At 47.7% G+C, this 18359-nt stretch overlaps 1 long non-coding RNA gene across 1 annotated transcript in view; it reads right to left on the bottom strand.

Moving 5' to 3' along the window:
• Window positions 1-6992, bottom strand: part of LOC115945339 (uncharacterized) — a 33842-nt gene extending 26850 nt beyond the window's left edge. Inside the window, exons 1-2 of the long non-coding RNA XR_004079696.2 lie at window positions 6925-6992; window positions 5730-5816 (exon numbers count right to left, since the gene is read on the bottom strand). This is a non-coding gene — a long non-coding RNA (uncharacterized lncRNA). The remainder of the gene's footprint in view (window positions 1-5729; window positions 5817-6924) is intronic.
• Window positions 6993-18359: the final 11367 nt, after the last annotated feature.

Here is an 18359-nt window from a genome sequence, read left to right as displayed (position 1 = left end):
AGAAGATTAAAAAACCTCATAGAAAAGATCTCCAGTTGGATAAGCCTGTGTTCAAGGGGATGACTGCATTAGGGTACAAATGCATGTATGTCATTCAGCACCGGTGAAGTTAATGGGCTTTATTTGAATATAGCTCAGTGGGTGAGTAAGGCTCACAGAAAGCAATGTCTATCTGGAATACGCGTGCCAGAGAACACTGCCCGACACTGATGGAAAGCTGTTTGATGTAGTTCCATCTTTCAATTCATTTAGGGTTTTAGAGCTCAGGCTAAGTCGCCCAACTTAATTTGCAATCATTTAAAGTATGGGTTAAGTGAAGGTCACAGGCTACTCTCATTTACAGGGAAGCCTCTGCAGCACTCCCATGCTCCGACCTTTCCAATGCTCTCTGATTCCACTGACCAGCTGTGCTCTTTATAGCGCTGTTAACCTGTGAGCAACATGTGGAGTGGTCATCTCCCACAGTCATGCAGAGAGCATTACTAGGTTAAAGGAGATGATACCATTCCCGGCAACAGCAGGTACTGAATCCCTAGGAACAGATTTGGTTCTGTATGTGTGTGGCAGGAACTTCCTGCTCGGCAAGGTTTGCATTAGAAGTAAAGTGATGTACACAGATGTAACCAGGTCACCTCAATTCAGACAGCTCTGGCTGCGGGTTATCTCAACAATCAGCTGAGGGGTTTAATACAGGGTTTCATACAAACAGTGATCCAGGCTGTTTCTGAGCTCTGAAATATAATGCTAAAAGAGAATTCCAGCAGTAATTCAAAGCCAGGAACTTGAGTCCTTCCCAAACTTCATACACAGAACCCTGGGAAATACGAGGATGTGACATAACTGTAATTAACAGCAATGAGCACCGAGTGTGTAGTGGATGGGATCTGCTCTCACTTCAAGGTAAAATCCTTGAGTCCATGCCCTACTATTTTTAGGCTGTAAATTCTTTACCCCCCCCCCCCCCCCCCCCCCATATTCTGATCTAATTCCTACTTTTGTACCTTTCCTTCCTGCTTTTCCCAAGGAGAAATGAGAAAATGGTAAAACCAGACTGCCACACTCATCTTCTCAGGATCCTGCCTCCCATGGCAGAGACTGGCCCAGATGCATCCTAATCACAAGCTACCCCCGAGACACCCAGCTTTTCCTAATGTCACAAACACCTGGAGGAGGGAAAAGCAGAGAGTTTATTCTGTGAGAATGAGAGGGGCTTTATCTCATTGTAATACACTGAATATACAGAAAGGGCCCAAAGTCTCAGCTTTTGCCCTGGGACTTCTGACTGCCACAGGCTAAGCCTCCGACCCCGAGATCCATGTGGAGAGCAGTGGGAAATCACTCAGCATTAAAAATTCAAGTTGTCCATCCATCGGTCAAGGGCTGACAGAGAGTTTCCCATCTGCAGCTCTAATTAAAGCCCCACATAGGGCAGGAGGTAGAGCCCCCTCCTCCTGCAGAGCATCCCTGTGAAAGGACATGGGCCCCTCCATCCCAGCACAGCCAGGAGGAGCACAAAAGATGCCATTTGCCTCTCCAGACCACCTTTCAGCTTGGCAGGGAAAGGGCTGGTGTTACACATGCTGATAGTGATAGTACATGATATGCAGTCAGCAGTTTGTTGCAATCAGAGCTTCTGCTGAGCACATACAACGCCTGCCCCTTTCCTGTTAATTGAATGTAAGCCCTTTGGTACTTTCCTCTCTTTGATCTCACTTGGAATGAGACGTAAGGCTATTAAGGCAGAGGAACTGGGCAAGCACAATGCTAGCAGTAATCTGTGTCAGGATGAAGGGATGTTACGCAAGAGACTAGGAATGAGATGGAGCGTGACTTCTTCCCCCCCCCTTTATTTTCTGATCCAATCCCAAATGGTGCTTTTTAATATTCACCAGACTGCAGCTACAAAGTGGTAAAACTGATGGACATAAGGGGGGGTGGGGAGGAATCCTGCAATAAACACACCTAGAAAAGCAATTCTGCACCAAAACACCCCTGCACCTCTACAGCAAAGACTACCTGCTTCCCAGGGGATCTAAATGACTCTTTGAAGTGAATGCATGTTCAGCATGCAGCATTACAGCAGGATTTAAACACTACAAACCACAGCATGACAGAGAACTGCTGATCAGGTTGAAACCAAAGAGGGGAAAATGCAAAATAAAGAGATGAGAAGATAATTTACTTCAATTCATTTTGTACCTGCAGCAATTCCTGTTTGGGCTGGGTATGACTTGTAGGGGGAAATGGGTCTGTGATAGTGCAGAAACAGAGGTAAAATGCCAGCGTTAAGCTTCATGCAAAGAAAAGCCCACCTTCCTGTCCTGGTCCTCTGTTTTCTCCCATGATTAATGAAGTGGATATCTCTATATATAACATGCTACGTATTTCAAAGCAAGTTATAAAACTAGCCAGTAAATGCACATAACACCAGTAAGTTACAGCCAGTAAACACACACATGCCCAACACTGAAAGGTGAACATCCCATACCTCTCAGATAGTGTTGGCCATATTGTAACACCCCATTTTTCAGCTATAGGAATCTAAAACTATGAAGCCAAAGAATCTGGGATTAGGACCTACAAAAATGCTTGTTATCAATCTGAAAGGACATTGATGCCAGTTATTATTTCATCATTAAAGTTCATTGAGAGTTCTTGGAAATGTGTCCCTAAAAAACGTGAAAATAGGAGAATTGAAGAAAGGACAAGAAAACCCGAAACTTTGGACTGCTTGTGTTAAAACTTACACAGGAAGAGAGTTATGCAGAACAATTAACCCCTCCTCCCCCCCATAAATCTTACATCACAAAAGGACACTTTTAGCCAGCTAAGGACACAGGTTATATAGAACAAAAGAGGCAATTCCCATGTGCCAATGATCCTCATGTCCAGTAAAAAACTGACCACCTTAGCACCTGCAGTCACTGATCCGATGGCCTCCCCCTCTTGCTTGCTTGGTGTCTTGGAGCTCTCCCCTCTGGTGTGGTCAGAGCAGGCTGGATGGTCTCTGCTCTGCTCTTTCCACATTCAATGACCACTGCAGTGACCCAAATCCCTGGCAGGGAAACATGTTCCGTGCAGCTACTTTGACAGGAACAAGCATTTGCTGCCTTGTAGTAAGGCTTGTTCTTCTCTAACCCTTCTCCTTTTGAAGCTCCTTGGTGCTATGCCTCTCCTTGACTGCCTCTGGAAGGGGTGGTCCAGACCAGCACACCTGAGAGCTCTGTGCTATTAGTAGCAAAAGCCAATGGGAAAACCTCCCCACCTGAGCCAGGAGCATCCACCAAGCTCACATCACCAATGTGTTTGGTTTGGGGGTCTCCTGACAGCAGAGTCATCTCTTCTTTTAGGATACATGGTAAAAGCCAGCTACACACAGCAAGTCCTGAGCTTCCCTTGGGGAACAGAGCTCCCTGATAGGTGGTTTCATTGTCTGCTTTCAAAACACAATCACGTGTACATTAAGAATAGCAGCACATTGAAAACAAGTTTCCAGTGCTGGGAAAGCAAACATCATTCTAAACGTTATCATCCAACTGATCACGTTTTACCTCTGCTGGTATCCCATTTTTCTGGTCTGAACCAGGGTCAGTTTTGCATATGTCCAATCTATTTTATATATACATGTTCACTCTATTTGCACACTCAGATGGGAGACATATGCCTCTTCTCATTTGGGCAGGCCATAGTGTTATTAAAATGGAAATGTGCAGGCTTGAGGATCCAACGGCAACATATGTTTGAAAATGGAAGATAATTCTTTACTTGTAACCACCAGCAGAACTCGGCGCTCTTGACTCCATGTATAATTACCAGGAGACCTTAACAGCTTAATTCACTAGGTAATTACATGGTTATTTTTTTGTTCTATAAAAGGTAAAGAGGTAACATTTAATTTACAAGGTGCTGCATAATCCTGTAATTACTCGGTAATTTCCGTGTCGTCACACAATAAAAGCAGGGGCCTTCCCATGGCCCAGATATGACATGATGAAAAGTCAAACTGCAGTCAGCATTGTCAGGATATGCAGGGGTTTCTTTGCCTCCTTCAGATAGGAAGCTGGGAGAAGGAGGAGTGGAGAAAATGAAAGACATGGGCCTGAAGTGCAGGGACAGAAGTTTGCATGTCAGAAACTTCCCTTCTCGATCAATGGCATCTCTTGCCCTCTAGAGTTATGGAGAGGCAGCAAACCCCGTGGGTTCAGGTTCCTCCCTGTCTTCGTGCCATTGCAGCCCATACATTAGAGCTAGAAGGAAAGGCTGTGATATGGGTTTTGTTTCCATTGCTGCCTGATTATTGTTTCTATCACCCAATAGCTAGTTTGGTTTCAGGCTAATTTCTCCAGGTCTCCACGTAATGGAGCAGTGGTGATTACAAGGAAGATGGCAATTGCTGCCAGAAATGAACCCAGAGCTGCTGTTAAGAGCCCTTCACAGCCTGACCTGTTAAAACACCAGAGAGGACACTTCCAGCTGTGCAATGTCCTGCACATCCTCTCTGCTCCTGCCCTGCTGCTCTCAGGATCCCCCTTCTTCCCCTGCTCCACCAGCACAGCAGTCAGTGCTTCACACAGCATCTGAACATGTTATTCTGCCCTTTCCACTTCATCTGCAGAGTTAACCACCCTGTCTTGTCAAATAGGCTTTGGCAAACATACATATCCTATTTACCTAGGGAAGATCAGCCAGAGCATGGTTACACCTGCATCACTTTCCCCTGCAAATCACGGCGAGCTCCAAAAGGCCCTTTGAAAGGGGCAGGATCTGGCCCTTGAGCAGCACTGGGCACCTGCAGTTCCCGTCACCTTCAAAGGCTTTGGGGACACCCCTCCACTTGTGTCCAGGCCTGGGCTGTGACATTTGCTCTCAGGCAGAGAAGCAGTGTGAGAAAGTCGCTCTCCCTGCAGTCCCAGAGGAGGACTGGTGCTGGGCTGAGCCCTTGGCGAGGAGAGCAGCACATTTATACATAGAAAAGCAGCACCTGCAGTTGCTAACAATAACATAAAGAGCCAATTAATCTTCATGTTGCAGGGTATCAGTGGCCAGCGCCAGGAAACAATCCCCTCCCCCAGGCCAGGACAGCAATGTGCCTTTCCCTAGCCACGGACAGGACCATCGCTTCCTTCCTCTGGACCATCCCTTTTCCTCTCTGATGGTGTCATTTTTTCCATGCTGTCCTCTAAGCCGCAGTGAGATCCCCCTTGCTGAGAGCAGGCACGACAGAGCAGTAAACGAGACATCTACAGTGCAGCTCTCAATGTACACCACAGCCCTGATTAAAGAAGATCCTTAGGCTGCCCATACACCGCAGGCATCCACTCCCTCCACTCTTAACACAATAACCCATCAAACCTGCAGCCTAATGCATTAATAATCCACGAGTAAAGGTCCCAAAGTGCCCATTGACATTATAGCCATTAAGGTGCAGTGTGTCAATAACAATACCCAGCCAGAGAGCTCTGCCTGTGTGAATGCAGGCTCGCAGCCCCTGTGCTGTTTAATCCTATTTCCAAGTGGCATCAGCTCCTCTCTGATCCTGGGGGACTACCATGACAAAAATCCCTTCCCACTGCTACCGTTTAACACGGAGGAATGAAGTGTTTCAGGGTGGGAAGGACGGAGGGATTCCGAGCCTGTTGTCTCTCACACCTCCCAGGATTTATGGAGCTGACACAGTCTGACCACAGCAGAATTCCTGTGCTGTTAATTTCCATGGCATTTGCTGTTACCATGAGCAGAGCGGTGCCCTCCTCTGGGATGCCAACGCTCCATCGATAGAGGCGTCTTCCTCAGAGATGGAGATATTCCATGTAGGCCTATAAAAAGGAAAATTAATTGTGTCTACACACCCACACGTGTGCTTAAAATACCACTAATATTTCACATTGCTCCAGTGCCTTTCATCCTACAAGTTCAGGAAGCACTTGGAAACCTAAAGCTATCATCCCCCCCCCCCAATCCCTAAGAAAAGAGCCCTCCGCTTGGCAGCTCCTCAGAGCCACCAGCAGGTCAGGATAGGCCATGGAGATGGGGCTGTTCATCTCTTAAGGAACAGCTGATGAGCAGAAGGCAATTTGAAAGAAGTGATATAAAGGATCAACTCCTACCAGATTACAAGGCCAGTTCCAAAGGAGGCATTTGGGAAAGCAGCAGCTCTATGAGGCACGTTCTAGATCTGCAATAGGATTTTACCCCCAGTGTGCACAGTGTGGGGTAGCTGTGCTGGGTGCCCGGAGCTTAGCGGTGCACACAAGCCCCTGAGGCCATCGGGATGCAAAACTACACAATTCTGAGTGGGTTTACTCCTCCTCTTGCTTTTCCTCCCCCTTTATGTACCCTTTGCTCAAAGGCTACTGTTGGGCTGCATCCCCACAGCATGACCAGCAGGTCAAGGGAGGGGATTCTCCCCTTCTACTGCACTCAGAAGAGATGCCCATAGGGGACAGCAGTTGTGTTTGGGTTCATATGGACATACAGACCCTTAAGACCAAAGTCAAGCTACAAGCTTCAAGCTACGTTAGTTCAGCATCTGTGAGGGTGCTGAGGCGCTGGCACAGGGTGCCCAGAGAAGCTGTGGCTGCCTCATCCCTGGCAGTGTTCAAGGCCAGGTTGGACACAGGGGATTGGAGCAAGCTGCTGCAGTGGAAGGGGTCTCTGCCCATGGCAGAGGTTGGAACTGGATGAGTTTTAAGGTCCCTTCCAACACAAACCAGTCTGTGATTTTATGCCCCTGTGGAACTCCGGGCTCATAAACCCTCCAAATGGGGCTTATAGGAACTGCTCCAGATGTAGCTATAAGACAGTCACAAGATTTCTTCTCCTCCTCCCTCCTTGGAGGTGGGTAAGCACCTCCTGCAAGCACTCCTACGTGCTTCTTGGCTATAGCATCCAGTATTCAATGGTGTAATGCTGAATGCTACTTACCCACACCAGACACACAGACCTTGAGGCATTCCTGAGCTTCCCAAGTGCACATTTTGCACTTCTTGAAGGTGTAAAGAAGGGGCTAGTGACTCTGAATCTGGAGCCAGAAGGTTCAGTGTGGCTCCTCCCCCCATTAACGTGATGGACTGCACAAGTGGAAAGCAATGTGAGCAGTAACAAGAGGTTGTCAACGCCATTCAGGCACCAGCTAATTTAGCAGTGCTGTGCGCACACCCATCACCGCTCCCTGGCTGTACATAGGCTCTAAGCAAAAGGTAGATGCTGGCTGTGAGAGGCAATAGGCAACGTCGCTCCTGAATGTGACATGAGCTGACTTGAGGAATAAATAACAAGGAAAAGTCATCCCTGCAACTTGCAGAAAGTCTTGCAGGCTGCGAGGCTGGGTGTGAATGAGCACTGCGCTTCCTTGAGGATGGAGCAGCCGTGGAGGGAAGTGGGGAGGGATGAGGAGGAGCAGGAATCAGGAGAAATCAGACCAGCCCAGCAAGGGGGAAAGTTGGGAAGCTGGTAAGTGGACTCCGGAGGGTAGAGGTGGGCAGAAGGGAGTACCTCTGTCACTAAAACCAGCTTTTATAAGGGCAGCCAGTCTTCCCAAAGGGCCTGTCACTTGGGAAAAGAGATGCGCATCACACACAGTGGGATGGAGGCATCAGTGCCACTTGTGGATGGCTCATGTCAAGCCTCAGTGACTGCCTCTAGGGCACGGGGGCTCACTGGAGTTCCATGTGCTCCATACTGGGCCAGAGACTGCCAACACCACTCTGGTCACAAAGAGGTGGGTTGCTGCTCCATCACTGCACTGATCAACATTGTGCTGCTGACCCACAGCAGAACAGAGCGACAGAGACAGAGAGAGCTGTTTGTCTGCCCCGTGACACTGTATTTACAACAGAAAGATTGCTCATCCCATCCAAGTGAGGAATCTTCTGCATTGTCCCAGAATATCTTTTCCATGACTTGGTTAACCCTGGAATTAACCGCAGGCCAGGCACCAGAGGCTCTGCTCACCATATAAAGAACATGGAATACTGCTTATTTCATTCTCAGAGTGAGAAATGTCATCCTGACATGACCATTCCACTTGTAGATCTTAGGGGAATAGCAGTGCACTGTAGAAAGCCTGAACCAGCCTTCCAGAAGCTGCATAAGGTTAGAGGAAAGGAAGCAAAAAGCTTAGCAGGAAACTTCCTTGTTTCATCCACACAGGCTGCCAAAAGAGGAGAGGAGAATGAGAAGGCAGGGGTTTGAAGCAGGGGTTGTTCACTGTGTTGGAAGCAGGAACGATCAGGTGCAATGAACGGCATTTGGCCCACATCCTGCGCTGTTGCTGCAGCCAATGGTATTTTTAGCAGGTTGATATAGATGTAAGCAAGATGAGGAGCTGGCAATGTGCACATTTCCTACATGGAAGGCAGTCAAACTCCTGTTCTGAACATCAGTCAGGGTAACCACTGACTGCCACAAGTGAAACATCCTCCAGGAAGTGCTGCTGCTTTGAACTTCATGGGTCACTGTCCATCACTTCTGCACTTAGTGAGGTTTTAAACAAACAAGGAGAAGGATTCTGCTCCTGACAAAGCTGCAGCAACAGAAAAGCTGAAGTGCTGTGATTCACTCAGCAGAGCTGGAAACAGAGATTTCGGCTGGGTCAGCCTCTGGCAGGAGTTCTGCAGAACAGAGCCAAGACAAGGAGTGGGAAACTGGTCATGCCATGTGGGAGGAAACACATGCATGGAAGAGGCAGACAGTGCATTTGCTTTCAAAGAGTATTTCCAGCCCAGTAACTTCAGGCACAAGTGGCAATGCAACGCAAAGTGATGCTAAAGTCCTCTTCCACACCGAGCAATGCTTACTGGAGCTGACTGTGGATTGAAGTGCATTGGTTTCCCTTTGCAAGGTTTCTTGTTTCAATCCTCACATAGATGCCAGTGTCAGCAAGATGCTTGCTCTGAGGTCACAGCAGAGGGTAAATCACTCAGTTACACACAGGGGACTTCCAAAGGAGATGCTCATTCCATGCAATTCCTTTTCATACCGTGGTGGAAGCCACGTTTCCCTCACCCCTCCCACCCCAATTGTGTGGCCAAACCTCATCTGAGCTTGGAGGTAACTGCCCAGACACAGGTGGCCTGGCCTGCAGTGCCACTGCGGGTACTTCACATGATGGCAGAATCTATAGGGAGAAGGGGATGCAAAGTTGTGCTGAGCACACACCAGCTTTGCCAGCTCGCCTGATCCCAGCATCACCATCTATAAGAAGCTCTTGCTAGAAGAGCTTGGCACACTGATGCTCAGCCACAGTATCAAAGGACATTGGATAACCTGTGGCTGTTGATACACTGCCTAAGGACACATCCCCTCTGCTCCAAATCTGTTGCTGCTTTGAAAGCATTCACCCAGGATGCAACTGGTTTCAGCTACACTCTATGCATACAAGGGGCACTGCTGTGGTTTGCTCCACATACTTCAAAGCCTGGTAAATGTTTCTCCTTCACCTGTTTTCATAGATCCTGGGAAGACTGGAGAGATCTAAGGGTAGGTGCATCCCAGCTCCCTTAGGAAGCACAGCGGGTGTCCTTTGGTCTGGGATCTGAAAGTCTGTTCACATGGAGTCTGAGATACAGACTCTCCTCGGTGTCCACGCTGCAGATGGCAAAGGTTATATGAGCAACCCTAGTATCAGAAACACACAGAGAGGCATTAGAGGCAGGGAAGGAATTTGAGATGCTTTAATCACCTTTAAACTCCATCTCCGGATAAGTGCACTGTGCATGATGAGATTCTTTGCTGTGACACCTCAGCCCTTCGCTAACATCCAGTCATTCAGTTTTGGAAGGAAATTGTAGGTCAAAATCCCCAAATAGTAGCCCAGCAGCTATTCTTACCGAGACAAAGATCAGACAAGACAGGAGGAAGAATATGGGATATGGTAACCTTTGGCTCTGGGCTATCTTCTTCAGAGCTATACAGTTACAGAGGGGCACATGAGAAGGGAAGCAGCATGCTCAGCCCTGAATAACTCAGCTTTCCCCATCCCTTTCAGACCCATTCCTATTATTTATTTTCATGTCAATGTTGTTGCTTAATTATAAATGATGCAATCAAGGCCACTTGCATTTATGTCTGTTCCAATAACAGAGGTCACCGGTCATTCCCACAGGGACCCTGACTTCTGATCTCCCATCCGTATCCCTGACAGCTTTTCCCATCCAAACCAATGCGTTGCAGTCATGCAGCCAAGGGAAGTGTGTATCCCACTTCCCACCAGTGTCACACTTCAGGGGAGGGGGAAAGCAAAGCAAGAGGCTCCTGAGGCAGGAGGATGCCAAATGGGATTTCCCACACTGAATGTCCACTGGCAGGGAGCCTTTTGGTTGGAAAGCATCTCCCATCCTTAGGGATGCTGTTGATAAGGATGGAGAGGCCAGCTCAAAGGGCTGACATCCTCATCCAGTTCAACTATTTGCTATTCTTTCTGCATGCCACATGACTGGCCACATGGAAACCTTTAGTGGAAATCCTCTGTGGTTGCCTGACAGACCTTTGGAAATAGCAGAGTAAACCAATAGATCAAGAAGGAAAACACTTCCCAGGGTGAATTAAGGAACTCTGGTGGGTTTGGGGTCCTTTTGTGAGTACCAAAGGGCCCTGTGAAGTTCAGCAGATCAGACTGGAGCAGGTTGATGGCATCTGTGCTACTGTGGTGACTGTGCTACTGTGCTCCAGGTGAGGGAAAGGCTAAGTGCTGTGTGATGCATGTATTCCTTCCTAAAGCCAGGTTGGAGAGGGCTTAGAGCACCCTGCTCTAGTGGAAAGTGACCTCTGCCCGTGGCAGGGGTTGGAACTGGATGAGCTTTAAGGTCCCTTCCAACCCAAACCAGGCTGGGATTCTGCCTGCCTAGCTCTGGGTATGAGATGCAGCATGGGGCTGTAGTGTATGTAGTGGGAAGCTCCTTTTGCCAGCATTCTGTCCTGAACTCCCTCCTACCCATGCCACTGGAAGCATAACTTCCCTCCCAGAGGCTCTGGTGACAGAGGGGTGCATGCAGAAACCCCTCTGTATTGGTTTTGCATGGCAAGGTTTGGTAGCAGGGGGGCTACAGGGATGGCTTCTGAGAGAAGATGCTGGAAGCTTCCCCCATGGCCAATAAAGCAAATGCCAGCTGACTCCAAGACAAACCCACCACTGGCAAAGGCCATAAGCAACAGTGGCAGCACCTCTGGGATAACATAGTTAAGAAGGGGGAATAAAACCCCTAGTAACTGCAGCCAGAGCTATATGCAATGGAATAGGTGAGAGAAACTGCTCTGCAGACCCCAGGGTAGAGTCTGGGAAGAAGGGAGGGGTGAGGGAAGGATTTAAAGGTTTAGGGCTTGTTTCTTTAATATTATATTTTATATTTTAAATATATATTATATACATAATACATATTATGTATTATAATAATATTTTAATATTATAATAATATTAAATATTATAATATAAAATAGTATATATATAATATATATTATGAAAATATATATTATATATTGCCCTACTCTGATTTGCTTGTTAATAAATTGAACTCATTTCCCCCAGTCAAGCCTATGACAGTAACTGGGGAGTGATCTCTCCCCATCCCTATCTCAACCTATGTTCCTTTCATTGTATTTTCTCCCCCCTGTCCAGTTTAGGAGGGGGCTGACAGAGCAGCTTCAATGGACATCTGGTACCCAGCCAGGATGAACCCAGCACACTCTCAAATCAGCATCCATCAGTGATTGCCATGAGCTGTTGGTGCTGTGCATTGGCAGACGTGCTCCTGCAGTCACTGACAGGGCTGGCTGTAGCTCAGGTTGTGCAAGCCAGGCACGTGTACCACTGAGAAGCTCTGGATTAGATGGGGTGGGTTGGAGATGCTGAACCCCATGGGTTTATTATAAGTCAGTGTCAGGGCTTGCTCATGTACAGGGTGACCTTGGAGAAAGATGCCCAAGTGGAAAAGCAAAGGAAAGAGTGGAGAGGGTTGATGGCACAAATCACAAACCATAGCTGGTAACTGGGGCTGTGGCAGTGCTCTGGCTGGCAGTGCAGGGGAGATTAGAGATTCAGACAAACAGGATCAAAGTAATAGGCAGGGAATTTCACAGGCAACAATCTGATTGGACCCGAGCAGCGATTTATTCATGAAGAGCTGGAATTCACAACGATCTGAACAGCTTTCTCATTACCCATCCAGCTCCCAGCAGTGACTCATGGCTCTGCAGAAAGCGGGTTCTGAGCTCTTTCACCAGGCCCTGTGAATTAATGTGGGCTCACAAAGGTCAGTGGCACAAAGACCAGATGGCTTCACACAGTCCAGCAGAAGAGGTGACCTTAAACCTGAGCAGGATTTAATCCTCTGTCCAACAGTGGAATCAGTGCAGTCATTATAACAGTGGTAGGAGTCTGGGTCACTTAAACAAGTGCTGTCTGATTTGAAGGATAATCAGATCCAGAGACCAGGTTCAGAAATCTCTGGGAAACTGGGATTTTGCTGGGTTTACAGGCCAGGCTTTCATGGTTCTCCTACCTACCAAAGAGCTGGTTGAACAGATAAAACTACATGGCCACCTGAGCTCTTTGCTTACACCCATCAGACTCATTAACACCCACTGAAAATGTGCCAGCCCCCCCATACTCTGCTGAATTTGCACCTTCTTGAGCACTGCAAAGTCAGAGCCCTGGTCTAAGGCCAGAGCATGACAGTGAGTTGAGCTCCACATGCAGAAAGGGGCTCATTTTGCTCTGGCAGAGCTTCCAATGCAGCCATCTCCTGTCCTTCTGCCTGGGAGGAGCACTTGCTGCTGTTGCTGCTGCCTTAACTTCTGGTGCCAGGGTAGGGGCTGGTGCTAAATCAGTGTCTGGGGAAGGGAGAGGATCACAGCATAGGCAGAAACACCTTGTCCAAATCTCTGCCTCGGGGGCTGCATCCTCTGGCAGAGAAATGGTGTGTACCTCCGATTGCTGCAGCAGGTCTGAGCAGCAACCATAAGGGTCTGAGCTCAGTTTGTGCTCCTGTATTTCCCAGCACAAAACTCCACCCCTGTGAGCAATAGACACCAGTAAGGACAGTCATGTGAGTTTATGCACTATGTTTTATTGAGATAAGAGGGGGTAAAAAAGGATTGCTGTGATTTCCTTTGAGGGGGAAGGAAAGGGTTGAGTGCCCACCTTCCCTTCTGAACAGAACAGCAAAGCAGAAGCACACACTTTGCTATGTGTCACTTGCTATGAGACCACCCATCCTACCCCTGCACAGGTACTTTACAACCTGGGACCTGCAGACCATGCTGTGCCATGCCCCTTTGCATGCAGGATGGGCTGTCCCAGCTCACCTCCCTCCTCCAGCCATCTGCCAGCAGTAGGACCACAAAGCCACAGGCCTGGATGATTGACTCAAGGTGCAAACTGAGGAGGTGAGTGTGCTCCCACATCCCTATTAAAATGTATTAGCATCACCCGATGGGGCTAGAAGGCAATAGCCTTTGAGGACGAATCCTGAAGGGGAAGGAAGATTGTGCCTGATTTAAGAAGGATGGAACTGAGCAGATGTGGTCAATCAATGCAAAGAGCCTAATTTCAAACAATCATCATCATCACTCTCAACACCAAACATCAGGGTTTTCTGAGGTGAAAAATGATACAGCCTGTTTGGTGTCAATAAATCCAGCTCCTGAGTGAAAAAAGCTCTTAAATATTTCAGCACTCTGTGACTGACTCATTCTGAGCTTGAAATTCAGAGGTTTGCAGCAAAAACTCCAGCTATGCTTGAGCTTAACGAGAAAGTACACAAACAGCATCCTTAGGACCTAAATTGGCTTCTGCATCCACTGGGTTACGTTCATAGCATTGCACCAACCTTTGCTTTCTGTACTTCAAACCAGAAAGTTCTCCCCCTCATCTTCACAAAGACAAGGACTTCAGTCAGAGGCTTCAAAGCTTCAGCCCTTCAGGTGCTCACTGGTGCAGGGGGTGACAGCAGGAGCCTGTACATACATAAACCAGCACCAAGGCAGCATTCCCTGCCACTGACACTGCCCTCTCCCCATGAGGATTGCATTGGACATGCTAGATCTCTGCATTGATTGTGCTGAGTAAGGTGGATGATGCTCAGATGCTGTGAAGATGAGGAATAAGATCCTGCAGAGAAATGATGGGAGAAAGAGATTCTCTAATGTCCTACAGAAGGGAAGGACATGGGGGGGACCCAGCATGAAACCCATCATGCTGGGAGACAAACAGGGAAAAGCCAGAATGGCCTTCAACCAGGATGCTGTGTCCAGATCTAAGGACAATGCACAAAGGAGGGATCTCAGATTTGAGAGTGGGGTTTTGCTTAGTAATGACAAGTTATTGTGTGACCCAGATCCTGCCTGGGACATCAGCAACAAGACAACCACTCAGTTCCCTCAGAGGACAACACACCCCAATAGGGGGGATGCCTGGCTCCAGCTGGTATTTCCCATGTGTAGGAAGTGCTTTCTTCCCATGGAACTTGGAAACTTTCTCCACCATAAAGCTGACATACCCCAGAGGATGTCCAGCCCTGCCTTAATGGCATCCTGTTGTTCTGCTGGTTACACAGGGTGGAGAATGATGGGATGGGATAGTTCCTTTGGTTTCTATTTGACCCATGATTTTAAAAGCTTCTCAGATGCTACAGGAGAAAGCAATAGGGGTAAGGGTCCAGCAGGCAAATTCAAAGCAAACATAGATCAGCTCAAATACATTGAGGTCCCAAGGAGTGCTGCCACTGACCAGGCTTGTGGTAATGACTTTTGTACTCTGGGGATCAGATGTTGCTCTCAGTTGTATTAAATTAACTTTTGACTTAATGGGGACTCTTTCAAGCAAAACTCCTCTCAATAAGGATAAACATTCCTTGCCTGAGTCTGAACTGAGAGAGAGACAGAGGCAGAGGGAGGGTCTGTAATCTTGGGCCAGATTGGGAAGGAGGCAGAATGTGTCAGTGTCATGGTTTAAACCCAGTCAGCCATTCAGCCACGCAGCCGCTCGCTCACTGCCCCCAGCTCTCAGAGGGATGGGGAGAAGAAATGAGGGAATGTAACTCCCAGGGGTTGAGACAAGAGCAGTCCAGTAACTAAGGTATAACACAAACCACTGCTGCTACCACCAATACTGATAATGATAATGATAAGGGAAATGACAAGGGAAGAGAATACAACCGCCCACCACCTGCCGACTGATACCCAGCCCAACCGAGCAGTGATCTAGCCCTTCTGGGTAACTGCCCCCAGTTTATATACTGGGCATGACGTGCTATGGTATGGAATTGAATACCTCTTTCGCTAGTTTGGGTCAGGTGTCTGTCTCTGCTTCCTCCCAGCTTCCCCTCCTCTCTGGCAGAGCATGAGACTCACAAAGTCCTTGGTCAGAGTAAACATGACTGAGCAGCAACTAAAACCATCGGTGTTATCAGCGCTGTTCCCAGGCTGAAAGTCAAACCCACAGCACTGCACCAGTTACTAAGAAGGAGAAAAATGACTGCTGCTGCTGAACCCAGGACAGTCAGGATGGGGCTGGTACCTCATAGGGTACCAAGATAAAATAAGAAACAGCAGTGTGAAAAAACAACAGGATTGGTAAAACTGCACGTTTTCCCTGCATTTCCTCTCATTTTTCCCCATCCTCCTTGAAAGGTGGGGAGAGAATAAAAAATATAGGAAGAGAAAAAAAAAATAGGCCCTTGCAGCAAGAATACAGAAAATAAAGGGAAGGAAAGGGAGAGCTTGTTGGAGAGCATCTCTTTCCTTTGGGCACTGAAGTGTTCTGACATCAAATCTTCTGTCCTCATTAAGAAGCCCTGTGTCTACCGTTGTGACATCTTTATTCACACACCCTAAGACTTCAAAGACTTCAGGAGATTTCCTTGGTGGATTTAACATAAAAATATCAGGAGATGAAACAGAGCAAAAGGCAGGCTGGTACATTCTTGTTTTAATTAGACCTTGGGTGAAGGAAGGGGGGTGAGGAAGGAACAGAGCCACTGAGATGCACATTAAGGTGTGAACGCAAACACACACATGCAATATTGATCATCAGGACTCAACTCCTCTTCTTTCACAAATGTTTGGAATAGCAAACAGACCCCAAATCTCAGAGTAAGGATTTTTCTCCAGCCTCTAAAGCAGACCCCCATTCATCTCCGGAGTAAGAAAGTGCTGCAGGTGAAATCGCTGTTTCTGTCGCCTAAACAAAAAGCTTGAAGTGTAACTAATAAGAGGCAAAATTAAGGAGGAGGACAGCAAAAAGACACGGAGGGGAGAGAAGAGACGAGCTAAGCATTCATTAGCAATGAAATGTGGATCTAGGGAGAACTGTTCCTGTTCTCTCTGCCATTTGTCTTTTCTCATTTTTTGTTGAATAACCTCTTTCCCAGTGAATTTCCAAGCCACTTCTTTGACTTATGAGCCATTGGTGCTACTTGAAATCTGCAGTGTACTCTATTTGGCTCAAGTATGTAGGTGATCCAGCACGTTTTTGGGCTCCAGCGGGATGACACTAACTCCTCCCGCTCTGATCTGCTCAATACTGAAACTGATTGGAATTTCAAAGTGGAAAACTTTGGGGAGTTTTGGCAAACAGTCACTATAGTTCTCTGAAACTTTACTGTTTCTTGGTTACCACCCCTCCTATCAAAACGCATTCGCTTGAGTGTTCCTGGGAAGCAAAGCCATAAAGTATTGCACTGGAATTAATTTGGAGCTGGTTTAAATGAATATTTATGAGCCCTTCCTCTCAGGCTCCAGCCAGGTCTAGGACCAAGGCAGCTGCTTCTTGCACAGCACAGATATCAAGTAATAATTAATACCTTAACTAAGGAAAATCAAAGTTCCGCTCACCTCAGTCGAGATGCTCTTGGGCTGTCTCTAGGAAGAGAAAAGGAAAGTCCCAGCCTCCCGATGCCAGGCTTTCAAGTGCTGGGAATCCAAATTTCACAGGGCATCTTTAGCTGATTAGAATGAGCATTGTTTCCAGCCTGCAGGACTTGATGTGCTGCTAGGGCCAGGTGGATAAGAAGGGTGATACTGCTCACTTCCAACACCTATTCAGCATTCCCTGTAGCTTGTGGAAGCACCCACAGAAGCCATGACCCCCCTGGCAATGGAGACTGTCCCTAGAGAGGGCACACGTAATTCTGGCACACAATAAGCACCATCTGCAGATTCTAAGCAGCGTTTTTAAACAGCTAAAAAACAACCCCAAAAGAAGCAAAATCTTCCCCAGCCCTGCCCCTGTGTCAGGGCCTGATAATCTCTTCTCAATTAGAGCATTATTAACTAAGTCCTACACCTGGCCCCACTCGTTTGCAGCTATTCCTGCTGACAATGGCACTGATTAGCTGGTACTGCAATGAACCGGGTTGATCCCTCCAGTCTCGACCACCCTCCTACAATTTACGTGTCGCAGCCAGCTCTGGTTTGGATGGAAGGAGTGAGGTTTGTGCAGAAGCAAGATGAGGTTTAGGAGACAAGAGCAGCAGGAGCAAGCTGCCCTCATCACACAGACAAGATCCACCCAGGGACAGGGTAACAACTCCCCCAGTGGGTCTGTATTGCAGTTAATTATGGACCCAGCTGATAGCTAATAGGAACGAAGCAGATCCACGCTCCTGCTCTAACTCTGTAGCCTGTGGCTGTAAGCCAGTAAGAAAAGTGTGGGTATTGATTTGATTATCTTGTTTGTCCACCTAGACCTGCTGCTTGCATCTGCTCTCCCCAGTCCAAATCAAGTGTTTTTCCACTGATTAATTAATTCTAGTTTGTTTTCACTTCAAGTGCAAGATTTGGTGTTTATTGACACCCACGTACCCACAGTCCTGAGCCGCGGGGGTTAGGTGATGCCCCGCTGCTGCTCTAAGCTGAAGAGCTCCCATTTTACCAACAAGAACTTTCTATATTGACTGAAACCTCTCCCTTTTCACCTGCATGGTTTCCAGAAGAGACAAAACTGCATCATTCAACAACCAGCCTCTTCATGGCCTGAGGTCTCACAGCCCAGGCTTTTGGCCATCTCACCCCCTTCTTCTGGCCATGCTGCTTTATAGCCATGGAGGGACATGTTCCACAGCCTTTCCTGCAGCACTTGACCCCTTGGCTCCTGCAAAGGCAGGCTGCTGTGCTCCATTACACCCACCCATTGTCATAGCTCTCATAGAGGTGATGGAGGACAGGCAGGGGTGACATTCAGAGAGAGGTTATTCTGTGCATGCTTGAAGTTTACACCTTTTCAAGGTCTTGTGTTCATTTCAATCAGTGCTACCAGTGCATTGGCCTCAGCCCAGTTGGTTCTTAGGATGGTTTGGGTTGGAAGGAACCTTAAATGCCTCAGCACCCTCACAGGAAAGAGCTTCTGCCTAAGAGCTCAGCTC

Source organism: Melopsittacus undulatus, chromosome 9 (genome assembly GCF_012275295.1).
Source record: "Melopsittacus undulatus isolate bMelUnd1 chromosome 9, bMelUnd1.mat.Z, whole genome shotgun sequence".
Classification (NCBI taxonomy): domain Eukaryota; kingdom Metazoa; phylum Chordata; class Aves; order Psittaciformes; family Psittaculidae; genus Melopsittacus; species Melopsittacus undulatus.
This window is presented reverse-complemented; position numbering and strand designations above follow the sequence as displayed.